Here is a 20,516-nt window from a genome sequence, read left to right as displayed (position 1 = left end):
CCGGGGCCGGGCTTATCCTGCCACCGCTCCAAGCCGCCTCCCCGGGGCCGGGATATGCCTGGCGTCGCATTGCGCCTCCTCCCCAAACCCGGGCTATGCCAGTTGCCGCATCGCGCCACCTCCCCAAACCCGGGTTATGCCTGCCACAGCTTCGCGTCGCCTCCCTGGAGACGGGCTAGGCCTGCCGCCACTCTGTGCAGCCTCCCCAGGGCCGGGCTATGCCTACCGCCACTCTGTGCCGCCTCCCCTAGGCCGGGCTATGGTGGCTGCCTCCCCACGCCACCTAACCGGGGTTAGGCTACGCTTGCCGCCTAGCACCGCCTCCCCCGGGACGGGCTATGCCTGCCGCCGCTCCGCGCCGCCTCTCCAAAGCCAAGCCATGCCCGCCGCCATTCCGTGCGGCCTCCCCAGAGCCAAACTATGGCTACCGCCATTCAACGCCACCTCCCCAGTGCTGGCTATGCTTGCTACTTCTCAGTGCAGCCTCCCCAAAGCTGGGCTATGCCTTCCGCCGCTCCGTGAAGCTTCCCCAGGGCCAGTCTATGCCTGCCGACGCTCCACGCTGCCTCCCCAGAGCCGGACTGTTCCCACCGCCGCACACTGCCACTCACCGTAGGCGGGCTATGCCTTCAGTAGCTCTGTGCAGCCTCCCCAAACCCGGGTTATGCCTGCCACCACTCCGTGCAGCCGCCCCGGGGGCAGGCTATGCCCACCGTCGCTCAGCGCCGCCTCTCTGGGGCCGGAATATGCCTGCCGCCGCTCAGTGCCGCTTCCCGTAGGCGGACTATGCCTTCCGTAGCTTTCTTCAGTCTTCCAAAGGCCGAGTTCTGCCTACCGCTGCTCCTTGCAGCATCCCCGGGGCCAGGCTATGACTATCGCCTCTCCTTGCAGCATCCCCGAGTCCAGGCTACGACTACCGTCGCTCTGTGTCGCCTCCCCTAAGTCGGGCTATGCCAGGTGCCTCCCCACACCGCCTAACTGGGGCTAGGCTATGCTTGCTGCCTAGTACTGCCTCCCTGGGACCAGGATATGCCTGCCACCGCTTTGTGCAGCCTCCTCATGGCCGACCTATGCCGGTCGCTGCTCCCAGTCGCCTCCCCAGGGCCAGATATGCCCGCGGCCCCTCAGCGCCGCCTCCCCAAGGCCAGGCTATTCCTCCCGCCGCTCCGAGCCGCCTCCCCGGGGTCAGCATATGCCTGTTGCCGCTCTGCGCTGCCTCCCCAAAGCTGGGCTATGCCTGTCAGCGCTGCGCGCAGCCTCCCCGGAGCCAATCTATGCCCGCTACCGCCAAGCGTCGCCTCTCGGGGGCTGGGCTATTCCTGCCGCCGCTCAGTGTCGCTCCCCGTAGGCAGGCTATGCCTTCCATAGAACTGCTAAGCCTCCCAAATGCTGGGCTATGCCTGCCACGGGTCCGCGCTGCCTCCCCAGAGCCGGGCTATTCCCGCCGTCGCTCAGCGCCACCTCCCCAAGGCCGGGCTATTCCTTTCACTGCCCCGAGTCGCCTCCCCGGGGCCCGGATATGCCCGCTGTCGCGCCGCACTGCCTCCCCAAAGTTGGCCTATGCCCGTCAGCGCTCCGCGCAGCCTCCCCAGGGCAGATCTATGCCCGCCGCCCCTCAGCGCCGTTTTTCCAAGCCCGGGCTATTCCTTCCGCTGCTCCGAGTCGCCTCCCCGGGGCCAGGATATGCCTGCTGCCGCTCCGTGACACCTCCCCTAGGTGGGGCTATGCTGGCTGCCTCCCCATGCCGCCTAACCGGGGCTAGGCTATGCTTACCGCTTAGAACTGCCTCCCCAGAACCGGACTATGCCTGCCGCCGCTTTGTGACGCCTCCCCAAGGCCAGGCTATGCCTGCCACCACTCAATGCTGCCTCCCCGGGGCCAGGATATGCCTGCTGCCACTCCGTGAAGCCTCCCCAGGGCCGGGCTACGCCTGCCACCGTGCCCATCCACCTCCCCGGGGCCGAGCTATGCCTACCGCCGCTCCCAGTCGCCTCCCCAGGGCCAAGCTATGCCCGCTGCAGCTCAGTGACACCTCTTCGAAGCCGGGCTAGGCCCGCTGTCGCTCCGCGGCACCTCCCAAAAGCCAAGCTATGCGTTCCACCGCTCTGCGCAGCCTCCCCAAGGTCAGGTTATGCCTGCCACTGCTCCGAGACGCCTCCCTGGGCCTGGGATAAGCCTGCTGCTGCTCAGCGCCGCCTTCCCGGGGCCAGCTATGCCTACCGTCTCTCCGTGAAGCTTCACCGGGGCCGGGCTATGCCTGTCACCGCTCTGCGCTGCCTCCCTGGAGCCGGGCTATTCCCGCTGCCGCAGAGTGCCACTCCCCGTAGGCGGATCATGCCTTCCGTAACTCTGTGCAGCCTCCCCAAGGCCGGACTATGCCTGCCACTGCTCTGTGCAGCCGCCCCGGGGGCGGGCTATGCCCTCCGTCATTCAGCGCCGCTCCCAGTAAGCGGGTTATGCCTTCCGTAGCTCTGTTCAGCCACCCAAAGGCCAGACTCTGCCTGTTGCCGTTCCTTGCCACCTCCTTGGGACCAGGATATGCCTTCCACCGCATTGTGCCGCCTCCTCGGGGCCGGGCCATTCCTGCCGCCGCTCCTTGAAGACTCCCCAGGGCCGGGCTATGCCTGCCACGGCACCCAGCCACCTCCCCAGGGCCGAGCTATGCCTGCCGTCTCTACCAGTCGCCTCCCCGTGCCAGATATGCCCGTGGCCCTTCAGCGCCACCTCCCCAAGGCCGAAATGTTACTTCCGCTGCTCTGAACCGCCTCCCCGGGGCCAGTCTATTTCCGCCGCCGCTCCGTGCCGCCTCCCCGAGGCTGGGCTATGCCGGCTGCCTCCCCACGCCGCCTAACGGGGGCTACGCTACGCTTGCCGCCTAGCACTGCCTCCCCGGGGCCGAGCTATGCCTGCCGCCACTCTGCGATGCCTCCCCAAGGCTGGGCTATGCCTGCCGCCGCTCTGTGTCGCCTCCCCTAAGTCCGGCTATGCCGGCTGCCTCCCCACGCCGCCTAACTGGGGCTAGGCGATGCTTGCCGCCTAGTAACACCTCCCCGGGGCCGAGTTATGCCTACCGTCGCTCATTGCCACCTCCCCAGGGCCAGGATATGCCTGTCACCGCTTTATGCAGCCTCCTCGGGGTCAGGTTATGCCTACCGTGGCTCTGTGAAGCCTTCCCAGAGTCGGGGTCTGCCTGCCACCGCTCCCAACATCCTCCCCAGGACCGAACTATGCCTGCCGCCGCTCCCAGTCGCCTCCCCAGGGCCAGATATGCCCGCGGCCCCTCAGCGCCGCCTCCCCAAGGCCAGGCTATTATTCCCGCCGCTCCGAACCGCCTCCCCGGGGTCAGCATATGCCTGTTGCCGCTCTGCGCTGCCTCCCCAAAGCTGGGATATGCCTGTCAGCGCTGCGCGCAGCCTCCCCGGAGCCAATCTATGCCCGCTGCTGTGCGTCAAGCGTCGCCTCTCGGGGGCTGGGCTATTTTCGCCACCGCACAGTGTCGCTCCCCGTAGGCGGGCTATGCCTTCCGTAGCACTACTAAGCCTCCCAAATGCTGGGCTATGCCTGCCATGGCTCCGCCCTGCCTCCCCAGAACCGGGCTATTCCTGCTGTCGCTCAACGCTGCCTCCCCAGGGCCGGGCTATTCCTTCCGCTGCCCCGAGTCGCCTCCCCGGGGCCGGGATATGCCTGCTTTCGCTCCGCACTGCCTCCCCAAAGCTGGCCTATGCCCGTCAGCACTCCACGCTGCCTCCCCAGGGCAGATCTATGCCCGCCGCCACTCAGCGCCACCTCCCCGGGGCCGGCTATGATTGTCACTACTCATTGCAGCCTCCTTAAAGCTGGGCTATGCCGGCCGCTACTCCGTGAAGCTTCCCCAGGGCTGGGCTATGCCTGTCGCCACTCCGCGCCTCCTCCCCGGAACCGGGCTATTCCCGCCACCGCAGAGTGCCACTCCCCGTAGGCGTGCTATGCCTTCCGTAGCTCTGTGCAGTCTCCCCAAGGCCCGGCTATGACTGCCGTCGCTCCGTGCAGCCACAACTCCAGGGGCGGACTATGCCCGCCGTCGTTCAGCGATGCCTCTCCGAGGCCTGCCTATTCCCAGCGCCGCTCCGTGCAGCCTTCCCAGGGCCGGTCTATGCCTGCCGCAGCTCCCAGTCGCCTCCCCGGGTCAGATATGCCCGCGGCCCCTCAGCGCCGTTTTTCCAAGCCCGGACTATTCCTTCCGCTGCTCCGAGTCGCCTCCCTGGGGCCAGGATATGCCTGCTGCCGCTCCGCGACGCCTCCCCTAGGTGGGGCTATGCCGGCTGCCTCCCCACGCCGCCTAACCGGGGCTAGGCTATGCTTACCGCTTAGAACTGCCTCCCCGGAACCGGACTATGCCTGCTGCCGCTTTGCGACGCCTCCCCAAGACCGGACTATGCCTGTCGCCGCTTTGCGACACCTCCCTTGGACCGGGCTATGCCTGCCGCCGTTAAATGCTGACTCCCCGGCGCCAGGATATGCCTGCCACCGCTTTGTGCAGCCTCCTCGGGGCCGGGGTATGCCTACCGCCTCTCCTTGAAGCCTCCCCAGTGCTGAGCTATTCCTGTCGCCCCTCCCAGTCGCCTCCCCGGGACCAGATATGCCCGCGGCCCCTCAGCGCCGCCCCCCCAGAACTGGGCTATTCCTTCCGTCGCTTTGAGCCGCCTCCCCGGGGCCAGGATATGCCTGCTGCTGCTCCGCGCTGCCTCCCAAAAGTTGGGCTATGCCCGTCAGTGCTCCACGCAGCCTCTCCGGGGCCAATCTATGCTTGCCACCGCTCAGCGGCGCCTCCCTGGGACCGGTTATGCTTGCCGCTGCTCGGTGCAGCCTCCCTGAAGCTGAACTATTCTTGCTACCGCTCCGTGAAGCTTCCCCGGGGCCGGGCTATGCCTGCCACCGCTCTGCGCTGCCTCCCCGGAGCCGGGCTATTCCCGCCGCCACAGAGTGCCACTCCCTGTAGGTAGACTATGTCTTCCGTAGCTCTGTGCAGCCTCCCCAAGGCCGGGCTATGCCTGCCGCTGTTCCGTGCAACCTCCCCTAGGTAGAGCTATGCCAGCTGTTCCCCCACACTGCCTAACCGGGACTAGGCTATTCTTGCCGCCTAGCACCGCCTCCCCGGGGCCGGGCTATGCCTGCCACCGCTCATTGCCGCCTCCCTGGGGCCAGGATATGCCTGCCACGGCTTTGTGCAGCCTCCTCAGGGCCTGGCTATTCCTTCCACCGCTCCCAGCTGCCTCCCAGGACCGGGCTAGGCCTAATACCTCTTTGCGCCGCCTCCCGAAAGCCAAGTAATGCATGTCACCGCTATGCACCGCCTCCCCAAGACCAGGCTACACTTGCCACTGCTCCGAGCCGCCTCTCCGGGCCCGGGATATGCCTGCCTCTGCTTTGTGCAGCCTCCTCAGGGCCAGGTTATGTATACTGTTGCTCCGTGAAGCCTCCCCGGGGCCGGGCTATGCCTGCCACTGCTCCCAGCCGCCTCCCCGGGGCCGAGCTATGCCTGCCGCCGCTCCCAATCACCTCCCCGGGGCCAGATATACCCGCAGACCCTCAACACTGCCTCCCCAAGGCTGGGCTATTCCTTCCACTGCTTCGAACCGCTTCCCCAGGGCCGGACTTTGCCTGTCGGCGCTCCGTGCTGCCCCCCCAGAGCCGGGCTATTCGCGCCGCCGCACTGTGCCGCTCCCCGTAGGCGGGCTATGCCTTCCATAGCTCTGTGCAGCCTCCCCAAGGTCGAGCTATGCCTGCCGCCGCTCCGTGATGCCTCCCCAAGGCCGCGCTATTCCTTTCGCTGCTCCCAGCCGCCTCCCTGGGGCCAGGATATTCCTGCCGCCAATTTGGGCAGCCTCCTCGGCGCCGGGCTATGCCTGCCCCCACTCTGTGAAGGCTCTATGTAGCCGGGCTTATCCTGCAGCCGCTCCGTGCAGCCTCCCCAGGGCCAAGTTATGCCTACTGCCGCTCCGCGACACCACCCCACGGCCAGGATATGTTTGCTGCCGCTTCGCGCCGCCTCCCCAGGGCCGGGCTAGGCCTGTGGCCGCTTTGCGTCGCCTCCCCAAATCCAAGCAATACATGCCACGGCTCTGCGCTGCCTCCCCAAAGCCAGGCTATGCTTTCAACTGCTCCGCGTCGCCTGCCCGGGGCCGGGCTAAGCCTGCTGCCACTCCGCAATGTCTCCCCAAAGTCGGCTATACCTGCTACTGTGGGTAAAGACTCCTCTAGGCCAGGCTATGCCTGCCGCCGCTCTGTCAAGCCTCCCCGGGGTCCGGATATGCCCGCTGCCGCTCCGAGCTGCCTCCCTGGGGTCGGGCTATGCCTGCCACCGCTCTGTGACGCTACCCTAAAGCCAGTCTACGCCTGCCACCGCTAAGAACCGGCCTCCTGGGGCCCGGATATGCCTCCACCTGCTCCGCGCCGCCTCCCCGGGGCCGAGCTATGTCTACCGCCGCTCCCAATCGCCACCCCGGGGCCAGATATGCCAGCGACTCCTCAGCGCCGCCTCCCCAAGGCCGGGCCATTCCTTCCGCCGCTCCGAACGGACTCCTGGGGGCCGGATATACCTGCTGCCGCTCCGCGCCGCCTCCCTAAAGCTGGGCTATGCCTGCCAGCGCTCCGTGTAGCCGCCCCAGAGCCGGGGCATTCCCACCGCCGCACAGTGCCGCTCCCCGCAGGCAGGCTATGCCTTCCGTAGCTCTGTGCAGCCTCCCCAAGGCCCGGCTATGATTGCCGCTGTGCAGCCGTCCCAGGGGCTGGGTTATACCTGCCGCCGCTCAGCGTTGCCTCTCCTGGGCCGGGCTATGCCTGCCGCCGCTATGTGCAACCTCCCAGGGGCCGGGCTATGCCTACCGCCGCTCGGTGCCGCCTCCCCTAGGTCGGGCTATGCCAGCGACCTCCCAAAGCCCCCTAACCGGGGCTAGGCTATGCTTACTGCCTAGCACTGCCTCCCCGGGGCCGGACTATGCCTGCCACCACTTTGTGCAGCCTCCTCAGAGCCTGGCTATTCCTTCTGCCGCTCCCAGCTGCCTCCCCGGGGCCGAACTATGCCTGCCGCTGATCCCAGTCACCTCCCCGGGGCCAGATATACCCGCGGCCCCTCAGTGCCGCCTCCCCAAATCCAGACCATTCCTTCCGCCGCTCCAAACCGACTCCTGGGGACCGGTTATGCCTGCTGCCGCTCCGCGCTGCCTCCCTAAAGTTGTGCTATGCCTACCGGCGCTCCGTGCAACCGCCCCGGAACCGGGCTATTCCTGTCGTCGCACAGTGCTGCTCCCCGCAAGCGGGCTATGCTTCCGTAGCTCTGTGCAGCCTCCCCAAGGTCGGACCAGGCCTACCGCCACTCCGTGCAGCCTCCCCGGGGCTGGGTTATACCTGTCGCCGCTCCGTGCAGCCTCCCCGGGGCTGGGTTATACCTGTCGCCGCTCAGTACTGCCTCTCCGGGGCCGGGCTATGCCTGCCGCTGCTATGTGCAGCCTCCCCTAGGCCGGGCTATGCCGGCTGCCTCCCAACGCCCTCTAACCGGGGCTAGGCTATGCTTACTGCCTAGCACCGCCTCCCCAAGACCAGACTACGCCTGCCGCCGCTTTGTGACGCCTCCCCAAAACCGGGCTATTCCTACCGCCACTCAATGCTACCTCCCGGGGGCCAGGATGTGCCTGCCACCACTTTCTGCAGTCTCCTCGGGCCGAGCTATGCTGGTCGCCGCTCCGTGAAGCCTCCCAAGGGCCGGGCTATGCCTGTCGCCGCTCCGTGACACCTCCCCGGGGCCAGGATATGCCCCCGCCACCTTGTGAACCCTCCTCGGTGCCAGGCTATGCCTGCCGCCGCTCTGTGAAGCCTCTCCGGGGCCGGGCTTATCCTGCAGGTGCTCCAAGCTGCCTCCCCGGGCCCGGGATATGCCTGCCACTGCTCCGCGCCGTCTCCCCAGGGCCAAGCTATGCCTGCCGCCACTCCGCGACGCCACCCCAAGGCCGGGATATGCCTGCTGCTGCTCAGCGCCGCCTCCCCGGGTCCAGACTAGGCCTGCTAATGCTCCGCGCCGCCTCCCCAAAACCAAGTTATGCGTGCCATCGCTCTGTGTCGCCTCCTCAAGGCAAGGCTACTTCTGCCGCTGCTCCGAGCCACCTCCCTGGTCCTGGGGTACACCTGCCACCGCTCCGCATCACATCCCTAGGTCTGCGCTAAGGCTGCTGCTGCTCCGCGACACCTCCCCAAGGCTGACTATACCTGTTGCCGTGGGTACAGACTTCCCGAGGCCAGGTTATGCCTGCCGCCGCTCTGTCAAGCCTCCCCAAAGTCAGGCTATGCCTGCCGCCGCTCCGCGCCGCCTCCCCAGGGCCAAGCTATGCCTGCCGCCACTCTGCGACGCTGCCCTAAGGCCTGTCTACGCCTGCCACCACTAAGAGCCGCCTACTCGAATCAGGGATATGCCTACCGTCGCTCCGCGCTGCATCCCCGGGGCCGGTCTATGCCTGCCACCGCTCCGCTACGCCTCCCCAAGGCTGGGCTATGCCTGCCGCCGCTGCGAACCGCCTCCCCGGGGCCGGGCTATCCCTGCTGTTACTTTGTGCCGCTCCCCGGAGGCAGTCTATGCCTGCTGTAGCCCTGTGCATCCTCCCCAAGGTCGGGCTATGCGCGCTGCTGCGCAGTGCCGCCTCCCCGGGTCAAGGATATTCCTACCGCCGCTCCGTGCAGTCTCCTCAGGGCCAGGTTATGGTTGGCGCAGTGTCGTGCTGCCGCCCCAGAGGCGGGCTATGCCGGCCGCCGCTAAGCGCTGCATCCCCAAGACCAGTCTATGCCTCCCCGGAGAATGTTATGCCTACCGCCGCTTTGTGCAACCTCTCCAAGGTTGGGCTGTGCCAGCTGCCACTCCGCACAGCCTCTCTTGGGCAGGGCTCTGCCGGCCGCCTGCCTGCAACGCCAACCCAAGACCAGGCTATGCCTGAGACTGCTCTGAGCCGCCTCCTCAGCGCCCGCTATGCCTGCCGCCACTGGGTGCAGCCTCCCCCGAGCTGGGTTATGCCTGCCGCCGCTTTGTGCAGCCTCCCCAAGGCCAGGCTATGCCTGCCGCCATTCTGCACAGCCTTCCCGGGGCTGAGATATGCCTACCACCGCTCCGTGCAGCCTCCCCGGAGCCGGACTATGCCTGCCGCTGCTATGTGACGTTTCCCCAAGGCCTGGATATGCCTTCCGCCACTCAGTGCCGCCTCCCCGTGGCAACGATCTGCCTGCCGCTGCTTTGTGCAGCCTCCCTGAGGTTGGGCTATGCCTGCCGCTGCTATGTGACGTTTCCCCAAGGCCTGGATATGCCTTCCGCCACTCAGTGCCGCCTCCCCGTGGCAACGATCTGCCTGCCGCTGCTTTGTGCAGCCTCCCTGAGGTTGGGCTATGCCTGCCGCTGCTCCGTAAAGCCTCCTTGGGGCCGGGCTATGCCTGAGGTCTCTCCGTGAAGCCTCCCCGGGGCCAGGCTATGCTTGCCGATGCTTTGAACCGCCTCCCCGGGACCAGGTTAAGCTTGCTGCCACTCAGCGTAGCATTCCCTGGGACCGGGCTATGCCTGTCGCCGCTCCGCACTACCTCCCCGGAGCCAAGCTATGCGTGTTGCCACTCTGAGCTGCCTCCCCAATGCTAGGTTACACCTGCCACCGCTCTGAGCCGCCTTCCCGGGCTTGGGCTCTACCTGCCGCCGCTCTGTGACCCCTCCTCAAGGCTGGTCTATGCCTGCTGCCACCGCTTTGGGTAGCCTCTCTGGGGCTGGACTATGCCTGCCACTGCTCCGTAAAGCCTCCCCGGGACCGGGCTATGCCTGCCGTCACTCAGCGCCACTTCCCTGCGGCCGGGCTATGCCTGCCGCCACGTGGCGCGGCTTTCACTGGGCCGGGCTATGCCTGTCGCCGCTTAGCGCCGCTTCCCCGGGGCCAGGATATGCCTGCCGCCGCTTTGTGCAGCCTCTCCGAGGCCAGACTATGTCGGCCGTCGCTCTGTGCAGCCTCCCCGAGGCCGGGGTGTTCCCGCAGCCGCACTGCACAGCCTCTCGGGGGCCAGGCTATGCTGGCTGCCTGCCTGCACCGCCTCCCCAAGGTCGGGCCATGCCTGAGAGTGCTCTGAGCCGTCCCCCCGGGGCCAAACTATTCCCGTCGCTGCTCTGTGCAGCCTCCCCGGGGCCAGGCGATGCCTGCCGCTACTCTGTGCAGCCACCCCTGGGCCGGGCTATGCCTACCGCCGATCCACGCTGCCACCACAAGGCTGGGCTATGCCTGCCATCGCTCAGCGCCGCATCCCCGAGGCCAGCTATGCCTGCTGCCGTGGGGTGTAGGAATCCCGGGGCGGGACTATGCCTGCTGCAGCTCAGTGAAACCTCCCCGGTGCCGGGCTATGCCTGCCGCCAGTCAGTGCCGCATACCCGAGAGCGGCTATGCCTGTCGTCACCGGGTGCATTCACCCCGGGGCCGAGATATGCCTGTCGTAGCTCAGTGAAGCCTCCCCGGGGGCTGGGCTATGCTTGCGCCCTTTTGTGCAACCTCCCTGGGGCCGGGTTATGCCTGCCGTTGCCGCTCAGTGCCATTTCCCCGGGTGAAGGATATGCCTACCGCCGCTCCTTGCAGCCTCCTCGGGGCCGGGCTATGGTTGTTGCCGCACCGTGCCGCTTCCCCGTTACCAGCCTATGCCCGCTGCCACTCAGAGGCGCCTCCCGGGGGCTGGGTTATTTCTGCTGTTGCTTTGTGCCGCTCCCCGGAGGCGGTCTATGCCTGCTGTATCTCCGTGCAGCCTCCCCAAGGTCGGGCTATGCGCACTGCTGCGCAGTGCCACCTCCCCAGGTCAAGGATATTCCTGCCGCTGCTCCGTGGAGCCTCCTTGGGGCAGGGTTATTGTTCTCGCCACGCCGTGCCGCCTCCCCAGTACCGGGCTATGCCTACCGCCACTCAGCGCCGCATCCCCGAGGCCAGACTATGCCTGCCGCTGCTCTGTGCCTCCTCCCCAGTACCGGACTATGCCCGTTGCCGCTCCGTGCCGCCTCCTCGGTGCCAACTATGCCTACCACCGCTGGGTGCAGCCCCCCTGAGGCTGGGTTATGCCTGCCGCCACTTCGTGCTGCCTCCCCACGGCTGGGCTATACCTACCGCCGCTCCAGGTCGCCTCCCCAGGGTTGGGCTATGCCGGTTGCATCCCCACGCCACCTACCTTGGCCTAGGTTATGCTTGCCGCCTAGTGCCGCCTTCCCGGGGCCAGAGCTATGCCTGCCACCGCTCCGTAAAGCCTCCCTGGGCCTGAAATATGCCTACTGCTGCTCCACAATGCCTCCCCAAGGCTGGGATATGCCTGCCGCCACTCAGTGCCGCCTCCCTGTTGCCAGGATATGCCTTCCGCCGCTCTGTAAAGCCTCCCCGGGGCCGGGCTATGCCTGCAGCAACTCAGCGCTGCATCCACAGGGCCGGGTTATGCCTGCCGCCACTCAGCGCAGCCTTCCCTGGGCAGGGCTATGCCTACTGCCGCTCAGCGCCGCATCCCTGGGGCCGGTTATGCCTGCCGCCACGGGGTGCAGCAACCCCGGGGCTGGATTATTCCTTCCGCCACTCCATAAAGCCTCCCCGGGGTCGGGCTATGCCTACTGCCGCTCAGCACTGCATCCCTGAGGCCAACTATGCCTACCGTCACCGGGTGCAGCCACCCCGGGGCCGAGATACGCCTGCTGTAGCTCAGTAAAGCCTCCCTGAGGGCCGGGCTATTCCTGCCACCCTTTTGTGCAGCCTTCCCGGGGCCAGGCTATGACTGCCGCTGCTCTGTGCAGTCGCCCCTGAACCGGGCAAAGCCTGTCGCCACTCCGTCCCGCCTGCACGGGGCTGGGCTATGCCAACCGCCGCTTCGTGCAGCCTCCCCACAGCTGGGCTATGCCTATGCCGCTCCAGGCCGCCTCCCCGGGGCAGGGCTATGCCGACTGCTTCCTCACGCCACCAACCTGGGGCTAGGTTATGCTTGCCACCTAGCGCCGCCTCCCCGCGACCGGGCTATGCTTGCCGTCGCTCAGCGACGCCTTCCCAAGGCCGGGCTTTGCATGCTGCCGTTTTGTGCAGCCTCCCTAGGGCCGGGATATGCCCGCTGCTGCTCAGCACCGCCTCCCCAGGGCTGGGCTTCACCTGCCGTTGTTTTGTGCAGCCTCCCTTGGGCCGGGCTATGCCTGCCGCTGCTCCGTAAAGCCTCCCCGGGCCTGAGCTTTGCCTGCCCTGACCCCGCGATGCCTCCCCCAGGCCAGGATATGCCCGGCGCTACTCAGTGCCACCTACCCGTGGACAGGATATGCCTGCCACCGCTTTGGGCAGCCTCCCTGGGGCTAGACTATGCCTGCCGCGGCTCCGTAAAACCTCCCTGGGACCGAGCTATGCCTGCTGTCACTCTGTGAAGCCTGCCCAAGGCCGGGCTTGTCCTCAGCCGCTCCGAGCCGCCTCCCCGGGGCTGGGTTATGCCTGCCACCGCTCCGTACCACCTCCCCAGGGCCAAGCTATTCTTGCCGCCGCTCCGTGACATTTACCCAAGGCCTGGATATGCCTGTCGCCACTCAGTGCCACCTCCCCGCAGCCATGATATGCCTGCCACCGCTTTGGGCAGCCTCCCTGGGGCTGGACTATGCCTGCCACTGCTCCATAAAGCCTCCCCGGGGCTGGGCTATGCCTGCCGCCACTCAGCGCCGTTTCCCTGCGGCCGGGCTATGCCTGCCGCCACTTAGTGCTGCTTTCCAGGGGCCAAGATATGCGTGCCGCCGCTTTGCGCAGCCTCTCCAAGGCTGGACTATGTCTGCTGCCGCTCTGTGCAGCCTCCCCAAGGCTGGGCTATGTCTACCGCCACTTTGTGCAGTCTCTCCGAGGACAGGGTGTTCACGCCGCCGCTCTGCACAGCCTCTGTGGGGGCAGACTATGCCGGCCGCCTGCTCTGAACCGCCTCCCCAAGGTCGGGCTAAACCTGAGACTGCTCTGAGCCACCTCCCTGAGGTCGAGATATGCCTACCGCCGCGCCGTACCACCTCCCCGGGGTCAAGCTATGCCTGCCGCCGCTCCTTGCAGCATCCCCGGGGCTGGGCTATGCCGACTGCTTCCCCACGCCACCAACCTGGGGCTAGGTTATGCTTGCCACCTAGCGCCGCCTCCCCGCGGCCGGGCTATGCTTGCCGTCGCTCAGCGACGCCTTCCCAAGACTGGACTTTGCCTGCCGCCGTTTTGTGCAGCCTCCCTTGGGCCCGGATATGCCCGCTGCCGCTAAACACCGCCTCCCCGGGACTGGGCTTCGCCTGCCGTTGTTTTGTGCAGCCTCCCTTGGACCGGGCTATGCCTGCCGCTGCTCCGTAAAGCCTCCCCGGGCCTGGGCTATGCCTGCCCTGACCCCGCGACACCTCCCCCGGGCCGGGATATGCCTGCCCGGCGCTACTCAGTGCCACCTACCCGTGGACAGGATATGCCTGCCACCACTTTGGGCAACCTCCCTGGGGCTGGACTATGCCTGCCGCGGCTCCGTAAAACCTCCCCGGGACCGGGCTATGCCTGCTGCCGCTCCGTGAAGCCTGCCCAAGGCCGGGCTTGTCCTCAGCCGCTCCGAGCTGCCTCCCCAAGGCCGGGCGATGCCTGCCGCCGCTCCGCGCCACCTCCCCAGGGCCAAGCTATTCTTGCCGCCGCTCCGTGACGTTTACCCAAGGCCTGGATATGCCTGTCGCCACTCAGTGCCACCTCCCTGCAGCCACGATATGCCTGCCACCGCTTTGGGCAGCCTCCCTGGGACTGGACTATGCCTGCCACTGTTCCATAAAGCCTCCCCAGGGCCGGGCTATGCCTGCCGCCACGCGGCGCAGCTTTCCCTGGGCCGGGCTATGCCTGCCGCCACTTAGTGCTGCTTCCCAGGGGCCAGAATATGCGTGCCGCCGCTTTGTGCAGCCTCTCCAAGGCTGGGTTATGTCTACCGCCGCTCTGTGCAGCCTCCCCAAGGCTGGGCTATGTCTACCACCGCTTTGTGCAGTCTCTCCGAGGACAGGGTGTTCACGCCGCCGCTCTGCACAGCCTCTGTGGGGGCAGACTATGCCGGTCGCCTGCTCTGAACCGCCTCCCCAAGGTCGGGCTAAGCCTGAGACTGCACTGAGCCACCTCCTCGAGACCGAGATATTCCTGCCGCCGCACCGTGCCACCTCCCCGGGGTCAAGCTATGCCTGCTGCCGCTCCTTGCAGCATCCCCGGGGCCGGGCGATGCCTGCTGCTACTCTGTGCAGCCGCCCCTGGGCCGGGATACGCCTGGCGCCGCACAGTGTTGCCTCCCCGTGGTCTAGATATGCCTGCTGCCAATTTGTGAATCCTCCCTGGGGCTGGGTTATTCCTGCCGCCGCACCGTAAAGCCTCCCTGGGGCCGGGCTATGCCTGCCGCCACTCAGCGCAGCCTCCTCGGGGCCGAACTATGCCGGCCGCCGCTCCGTGAAGCCTCCCCCGGGCCAAGCTATGCCTACCGCCGCACTGTGACGTTTACCCAAGGCCTAGATATGCCTGCCACCACTCAGTGTCGCCTCTCCGTGGCCACGATATGTTTATCACCACTTTGGGTACCCTCTGCGAGGCCGGGCTATGCCTGGCGCCACGGGGTGCAGATACCCCGGGGCTAGGCTATGCCTACCGCTGCTCCGTAAAGCCTCCCCGGGACCGGGCGATGCCTGCCGCCACGCGGCACGGCTTTCCCTGGGCCGGGCTGGGCTATGCCTGTCGGCACTTAGCGCCGCTTCCCCAGGGCCAGGATATGCCTGCCGCTGCTTTGTGCAGCCTTTCCGAGGCCGGACTATGTCTGCCGCCGCTCTGTGCAGCCTCCCCGAGACTGGGGTGTTCCTGTCGCCACTCTGCACAGCCTCTCTGGTGCCAGGCTATGCTGGCTGCCGGCCTGCACCGCCTCCCCAAGGTCGGACCATGCCTGAGACTTCTCTGAGTCGTCCCCCCGGGGCCAAGCTATTCCGGCCGCCGCTCTGTGCAGCCTCCCCGGGGCCGGGCGATGCCTGCCGCTACTCTGTGCAGCCACCCCTGGGCCGGGCTATGCCTGCCGTCGATCCGCGCTGCCACCCCAAGGCTGGGCTATGCCTGCCACCGCTCAACGTCGCATCCCCGAGGCCAGCTATGCCTGCCGCCGCGGGGTGCAGTCCCCCTGGGGCTGGGTTATGCTTGCCGCCACTTCGTGCTGCCTACCCACGACTGGGCTATACCTACCACCGCTCCAGGCCGCCTCCCCAGGGCTGGGCTATGCCCTTTGCGTCCCCACGCCACCTACCTTTGGCTAGGTTATGCTTGCCGCCTAGTGCCGCCTCCCCGGGGCCGGGGCTATGCCTGCCGTCTCCACGCAACGCCTCCCCAAGGCCGGGATATGCCTGCCGCCACTCATTGCCACCTCCCCGTGGCCAGGATATACAGTAATTTCACGAATACAAGCCGCAGCAATTTGAAAAAAATCTTGGTGGAAACCCGGAAGTGCGGCTAATATGTGAATACTTTTCTGACATTTACAACCCCAGACGTACCAGCCAGGGCGTCGAGACAAGCACCTGCCAGTAAAAACCGGCATTTTGCGATTGTTACAAAGTGTTACTCTGTTGCCCTGGTTCCCTGCAGGCAGCACGGGGGGGCGGGGAGAGAGGCAGGAGAGCTCTCTTCTTCCCTCCTCTGCCGCAGTCCGGGGGAGAGACAGGGGGACCCCGTGCCGCCATTGCCGCGGCTCGGGGAGTCGACGGGGTCCCAGCACCACCATTGCCGCGGCTCGGGGCGGAGAGGGGGGGCCCCGCACCGCCATTGCCGCGGCTTGGAGAGGAGGGGGGGGGGCCCGCACCGCCATTGCCGCGGCTCGGGGAGCCGTTGGGGGTCCAGCGCCGCCATTGCCGCGGCTCGGGGAAGACGGGGGGAGCCTGCGCCGCCATTGCCACGGCTCGGGGAGCCGACGGGGGACCAGCGCCCCCATTGCCGCGGCTCGGGGAGGAGGGGGGGAGCCCGCGCCGCCATTGCCGCGGCTTGAGGAGCCGACGGGGGCTCAGCGCCGCCATTGCCGTGGCTCAGGGAGGCGGCGGGGGAGCCCGCGTTGCCATTGCCGTGGCTCGGGGAGGAGGGGGGGTGCTCTACCCCCGCCCTCCACCGCTGTGGTGGGAGCAGGGGGTGTTCCGCGCCCGGTCGGCACCGCGGCGGGATCGGGGTGCGCTCTCTGTGCCCGACCGGTGCCGCGGCGGGAGAGGGGCCAGGGCGAGCGAAGCCAGAGGCAGTGGTCAGCCCTGAGCGGCAGCGCCGGGCTGGGCTACCTGGCCCCGTCAGCAACCCCTAGCGAGCCTAGCCTGCACAGCCTTAGTTGAGCCAGTAAACTCCCCGCCATGCCGCGGTTCTGTTAGTATTTGGCAACTTTGTTGCACGCGGGTCCTCGCTGCGAACAACAGAGCGGCTTATATTCAGGTGCGGTTTATTTATGGACAAAGAACGAAATATTTGCCAAAACCCAGAGATGCGGCTTATACTCAGTGTGGCTTGTATTCGTGAATTTGCTGTACCTACCGCCGATTTGTGAAGCCTCCCTGGGACTGGGTTATTCCTGCCGCCACTCTGTAAATACGCCCTAAAGCCGGGCTATTCCTGCCGCCACTCAGCGCCTCATCCCCGGGGCCGGGCTCTGCCTACCGCCACTCAGCACAGCCTTCCCTGGGCAGGACTATGCCTTTTGCCGCTCCGTGCCGCCTCCCAGGGGTCGGGCTCTGCCTGCCACCACTCAGCACAGCCTTCCCTGGGCAGGACTATGCCTTTTGCCGCTCCGTGCCGCCTCCCAGGGGTCGGGCTCTGCCTGCCGCCACTCAGCACAGCCTTCCCTGGGCCGGACTATGCATTTTGCCGCTCCGTGCCGCCTCCCCGGGGCCAGGTTATGTCTGTCGCTGCTCCGCGACACCTCCCCAAGGCCGGGCTATGCCTGTCATCGCTCAGCGCCACTTCCCCGGGACCGGGTTATGCCTGTCGTTGCTCCGTGAAGCCGCCCCGAGGGCAGGTTATGCCTGTCGTTGCTCAGGGCAGCCTTCCCAGGGCCGGGCTAGGCCTGCTGCCGCTCCGTAAAGCCTCCCTGAGCCTGAGATATGCCTGCCGCCGCTCCGCAACGCCTCCCCAAGGCTGGGATATTCCTGTCGCCCCTCAGTGCCGCCTCCCCGTTGCCAGGATATGCCTGCCGTCGCTTTGTGCAGTCTCCCTTGGCTGGGCTATTCCTGACGCCGCTCTGTAAAGCCTCCCCGGGGCCGGGCTATGCCTGTCGCCGCTCCGTGATGCCTCCCTAAGGCCGGGCGATGCCTGTTGCCGCTCTGTGAAGCCTCCCCTGATCTGGGCTATACCTGCTGCTGCTCAGCTTTGCCTCCCCAGGGCTGGGCAAGGCTTGCTGACACGCCGCGCCACCTCCCCAAAGCCAAGCTATGCATGTCGCCGCATCGAGCCGCCTCCCCGGGCCCTGAATATGCCTGCCGCCGCGCCACGCCGCCTCCCCGGGCCAGGCTATGCCTACCGCCGTTCTGCGACGCCTCCCCAAGGCCAGGCTATGCCTACCGCCTCTCCATGAAACCTCCTCGGGGCCAGGCTATCCCTGCCGATGCTCCAAACCGCCTCCCCGGGCCAGGCTATGCCTACCGCCGTTCTGCGACGCCTCCCCAAGGCCAGGCTATGCCTACCGCCTCTCCGTGAAACCTCCTCGGGGCCAGGCTATCCCTGCCGATGCTCCAAACCGCCTCCCCGTGGCCACGATATGCCTGCTTCCACTTTGGGCAGCCTCCCTGGGGCTGGGCTATTCCTGCCCTTGCTCCGTAAAGCCTCCCCAGGGCCGGGTTATGCCTGCCGCCACGCAGCTCAGCTTTCCCTGGGCCGGGCCATGCCTCCCGCCGCTTATCGCCGCCTCCCCGGGGCCAGACTATGCCTACCGCCACTCCGTGACGCCTCCCCAAGGCCAGGCTATGCCTGCCGCCACTCAGCGCCGCTTCCCAGGGGCCAGGATATGCCTACCGTCGCCTTGTGCAGCCTCCCTGAGGCCGGACTATGTCGACCGCCGCTCTGTGTAGCCTCCCCGAGGCCGGGTGGTGCTTGCCGCCGCTTCGCACAGACTCTCTGGGGCCAGGCTATGATGGTCACCTGCCTGCACCGCCTCCCCAAGGCCGGGCTATGCCTGAGACTGCTCTGAGCCGCCTCCCCGGTACTGGGCTATGCCCGTTGCCCCTCCGTGCCACCTCTTCGGGGCCGACTATGCACCCTCCCCGGAGCTGGGTTATGCTTACCGCCTCTCCGTGAAGCTTCCCCTGGACCAGGCAATTCCCGCCGCCGCTCCGCCCCGCCTTTACGGGGCCGGGTTATGCCGTCCGCCGCTGCGTGCCGCCTCTCCACGGCCAGGCTATTCCTAGCGCTGCTCCAGGCCACCTCCCCAAGGATGGGCTATGCCAGCTGCCTCCCAAAGCCGCCTACCTGGGGCTAGGTTATGCTTGCTGACTAGCGCCGCCTCCGCAAGGCCAGGCTATGCCTGCTGTTGATGCGAGCCCCCTCCCTGGGGCAGGGCTTTGCCTGCCGTTGTTTTGTGCAGCCTCCCATGGGCAGGGCTGTGCTTACCACTGCTCCGTAAAGCCTCCCCAGGCGTGAGCTATGCCGTCCACCGCTCTGCGCCGCCTCCTCGGTACCAGGCTATGCCCATTGCCACTCCGTGCCGCCTCCCCGGGGCTAACTATGCCTGCCGGAGCTGGGTTATGCCTTCCGCCACTCCGTGAAGCTTCCTCTGGGCTGGGCAATGCCCGCCGCCGCTCCGCTCCGCCTTTATAAGGCCGCGCTATGCCAGCCACCGCTTCGTCCTGCCTCCCCATGGCCAGGCTATAACTACCGCGGCTCCAGGCCGCCTCTGCAGGGCTGGGCTATGCTGGCTGCATCCCCACGCCGCCTAGCTGGGGCCAGGTTATGCTTGCCGCCTAGCACCGCCTCCCCAGGGCCGGGGCTATGCCTTCTGCTGCTCAGCGACGCCTACACAAAGCCGGGCTATGCCTATCGCCGCTGCGAGCCACCTCCCTGGTGCAAGTCTTTGCCTGTCGTTGTTTTGTGCAGCCTCCCTTGGGTCGGATTAGGCCTACCGCCGCTCTGTAACCCTCCCCGGGCCTGGACTATGCCTGCCGCCGCCCCGCGATGCCTCCCCAAGGCTGGGATATGCCTGCCGCCGCTCAGCGCCGCTTCCCTGGGGCCACGATATGCCTGCCACTGCTTTGTGCAACCTCTCTGAGGCTGGACTATGTCTGCTGCCGCTCTGTGCGGCATCCCCGAGTCCGGACTGTGCCCGCCGCTGCTCCGCACAGCATCTCTGGGACCAGGCTATGCCAACCGCCTGCCTGCACTGCCTCCACAAGCCCAGGCTATGCCTGAGACTGCTCTGTGCATCCGCCCCTGGGCCAGGCAATGCCTGCTGCCACTCCGTGCCGCCTCCCCGGGGCCGGGCTATGCCTACCGCCGCTCCGCGACACCTCCCCAAAGCCTGGCTATGCCTGCTACCGCTCAGCACCGCTTCCCCGGGGCCAGGCTATGCCTGTCGCCGCTCGGTGAAGCCTCTCTGGGGTCGGGCTATGCCTGTCGCCACTGGGTGCAGCCTTCCCTGGGCCAGGCTATGCCTGTCGCCGCTCTGTGAAGCCGCCCCAGGACCGGGGTATTCATGCCGCCGCTCCACGCTGCATCCCCGGGCCCGGGATATGCCTGCCACCGCTCAGTGCTGCATCCCCGAGGCCAGGTTATATCTGCCACTGCTCTGTGCAGCCTCCCCAAGGCCGGGCTATGCCCGCCGCCATTTCACACAGCCTCTCAGGGGTCAGGTTATGCTGGCCGCCTTCCTGCGTCGCCTCCCCAAAGCCGGACTATGCCTGAGACCCCACCGAGTCGCCTCCCCGGGGCCGAGATATGCCTGCTGCTGCTCCGCGCCGCCTCCCCGGGGCCGGACTATGCTCGCCACCGCTCAGCGCTGCCTCCCCTGGGCCGGGTTGTTCCTGCCGCCGCTCCATACAGCCTCCCCGGGACCAGGTTATGCCCGCCGCCACTCTGCGTCGCCTCACCGGGGTAATGCAGAGAGATGGAACAACACGATGTGTACCTCAGGGAGATCTGATTGTGGGGTGAAACAAATATGATTGTTTGCTGAATGTTACCACCATTGTCTGTAAATTAGATCACACAGACATGAGACAGAAGGAAATGTGTAAGTGTCAAAGGTCTGAGCAAGTGAGATTGAAGGAAATGCATACGTGCTATGCCTGCTGCCGCTTCGTGCAGCCTCCGCGAGGCCAGGCTATGCCCGCCGCCGCTCATTGCTGTCTCCCCGGGGCTGGGCTATACCTACCGCCGCTGGGTGCAGCCTCCCTGGGGCCAAGCTATGCCTGTCGCCGCCGTGTGCCGCCTCCCCAAAGCCGGGCTATGCCCGCTGCTGCTCAGTGCCGCTTCCCTGGGTCCAGGATATGCCTGCCGCCACTCCATGCAGCC

Source organism: Catharus ustulatus, chromosome W (assembly GCF_009819885.2).
Source record: "Catharus ustulatus isolate bCatUst1 chromosome W, bCatUst1.pri.v2, whole genome shotgun sequence".
Lineage (NCBI taxonomy): Eukaryota > Metazoa > Chordata > Aves > Passeriformes > Turdidae > Catharus > Catharus ustulatus.
Note: the sequence above shows the minus strand (reverse complement) of the source record.